The 2,462-nt window shown below is 44.4% G+C and overlaps 1 protein-coding gene across 1 annotated transcript in view; it reads left to right on the top strand.

Annotated features, from left to right (window-relative positions):
- Positions 1-1,448: 1,448 nt before the first annotated feature.
- LOC106535403 (uncharacterized) overlaps positions 1,449-2,462 on the top strand; it is a gene marked incomplete at its 3' end in the record, with an annotated part of 4,089 nt that continues 3,075 nt past the window's right edge. The window contains 1 exon segment of the mRNA XM_014032402.1: positions 1,449-1,765.

The raw sequence follows: 2,462 nt of genomic DNA, 5'->3' as shown, positions 1-2,462 counted from the left end.
CTCAGAGCCTGCAGTCTGGACTCCTCCTGGTCTCTCAGAGCCTGCAGTCTGGACTCCTCCTGGTCTCTCAGAGCCTGCAGTCTGGACTCCTCAGAGCCTGCAGTCTGGACTCCTCCTGGTCTCTCTGAGCCTGCAGTCTGGACTCCTCCTGGTCTCTCAGAGCCTGCAGTCTGAACTCCTCAGAGCCTGCAGTCTGGACTCCTCCTGGTCTCTCAGAGCCTGCAGTCTGGACTCCTGGTCTCTCAGGAACTGGTGCAGTTTTTTGAACTGGTCCCTGGTCTGTCTCTTGGTGGACAGCAGCAGTTTCTTGGAGTGTTGGATCACTTCAGTGAAGGTTCTCTCCACATGTTGGAGTGTCTTCTTCTCTAAAGTTTACTTTCTGACTTACTTTTCTAAAATCCCAGCCCCAGTAATTCATTTTTTATTCGTCCCAGACATAAAAATATTCATCATCAGGGTATCAGCTCATAATTCTCTCTTCCCACCCTTGAAACTGCTTTTCTGTCCCATTTCCTCACACCGTGCTGATTAATGCTGTAACTTTGTGTGWAACTCAAACCATGCTCTGCTTGTTCCACAGAGTCCTCAGTGTCGTATCATACCTGAGGTGTAGTGTGGACCTTCTCCTTCTCAGTTGATGGTTTGGGTTTCTCTGTTTGCAGTGTTGATGAATCCAGATGTTGACATGTCCTTCACACACGCAGGAAGTAATTAACATGTTCAACATCTGTAAATGAAGGCGTGTCAGGGGAGGAGTCTCACCTGCGCTCAGGTCCACGTTAATTGTGATGTACAACAGAAATGTGTGTGGATTCAGGCGTACGCACACTTTGATACATCTGGATTATTTTGTGCGTACGTTGTTTTCTGGATTTGACCGTACGTCAGGTTTCAGTAAGAAATCCCCACAGGTYTTTGTTCATGAGGTCCCTGGACTTTAAGCTCCATCACAAGTGGTTCAGAGATTTCACTTGTTTTGTCTTGTTAATATTTGGTCTGAATCCTATTTTAAGGTTATTCTAATGAGGAAGTGGTGATGTCATTTTAAAGAGGAAACCTCAAATAGTATTTKGATCAGGAAATTTCCCAGTTGAAAAAAAATAATATAAACTTTKYCMRSYYMMMARGRAAAWWAAAAAATGTAACGTGTTTTTACTTAAAATTATTATTTTGTAGAAACTGCTGAGAAAAGTGCTTAAACAACCTTTAAGCTTATTTTCCAAACAGTTCATTCAAATGATGCATTGATAAAATCTTTATTCGTTATCTGTTGACAAAATGCAGTTATTGAAGGGTTTAATGAAAACATTATCTGTTTGTCCACAGACCTGATTTCATGTGATGGCTCACAAATAATCACAGCACTCTAACCTTTTCCTTCTTCCTGCTTTTGTGTTGAACGYTTCCGCTTCCTGTTTCCTCTTTGAGCTTTTATTCTGAAAGCGCCCGTTTCTTTTCCGGTTTGCTGCTGTTTGTTTGGAGTTTCTAACTTGACTCTAGAAGAAGGTGTCCATGATGACAACTTAAAAACACTATCAGGAACACCCAGACCACCTGCGGAACCAAAATGTTTCTGGACCGGGTCTCGTGTTGGTTCTGGAGCGGTTCGGCGGGCAGACGTCCTCCGTGTAGCCGGTTAGCATGAAGCCAGGTGACGATGGGCCCGGAGAGGCGTGTTAGCTAACCCCGCTACCAGAGCTGCTTCATCGGTCAGCCCGCTCCGCCAGGACCGGGGAGGTCCATCCGAACCGCGGGCACCTGACGGGTGAGCTCCTGGGTAAAAACGTTCAGCTGAACCGGAGCTGACATGACGGTTTAATGACCGCTGAGAACCGATTCATCAGCTGTCAATCAAACCTGTAAAAACTACAGTCCGGATAAAAACCAGTTTATAATTAAAATATAACTTTCAGTTTTAGACTTTAAACAAATATATTCTGTTTAATGCATAAAACACAGATTAAACAACCAGTAATGACTATAATTATAACAAACTAATTATTAGAAGATAAATAGTTTAAAATCTTTTGATATAAAATCAGGCTTCAGTCAGGTCCTGCAGGGACCAGGTCTTTATGGACCACATGGGTCAAAAACAAGGTCTGAGGACCTCCTGAGCTGATCCCAGGCTGTGGTTCTGATCCAGATCTTCATCAGTCCAGCTGTGGTTCTGATCCAGATCTTCATCAGTCCAGCTGTGGTTCTGATCCAGATCTTCATCAGTCCAGCTGTGGTTCTGATCCAGATCTTCATCAGTCCAGCTGTGGTTCTGATCCAGATCTTCATCAGTCCAGCTGTGGTTCTGATCCAGATCTTCATCAGTCCAGCTGTGGTTCTGATCCAGATCTTCATCAGTCCAGCTGTGGTTCTGATCCAGATCTTCATCAGTCCAGCTGTGGTTCTGATCCAGATCTTCATCAGTCCAGCTGTGGTTCTGATCCAGATCTTCATCAGTCCAGCTG

The sequence above is a fragment of the Austrofundulus limnaeus genome, unplaced genomic scaffold (genome assembly GCF_001266775.1).
Source record: "Austrofundulus limnaeus strain Quisiro unplaced genomic scaffold, Austrofundulus_limnaeus-1.0 Scaffold1442, whole genome shotgun sequence".
Lineage (NCBI taxonomy): Eukaryota > Metazoa > Chordata > Actinopteri > Cyprinodontiformes > Rivulidae > Austrofundulus > Austrofundulus limnaeus.
The sequence above is the reverse complement of the archived record's forward strand: the minus strand, read 5'-3'. Positions and strand labels throughout refer to the sequence as shown.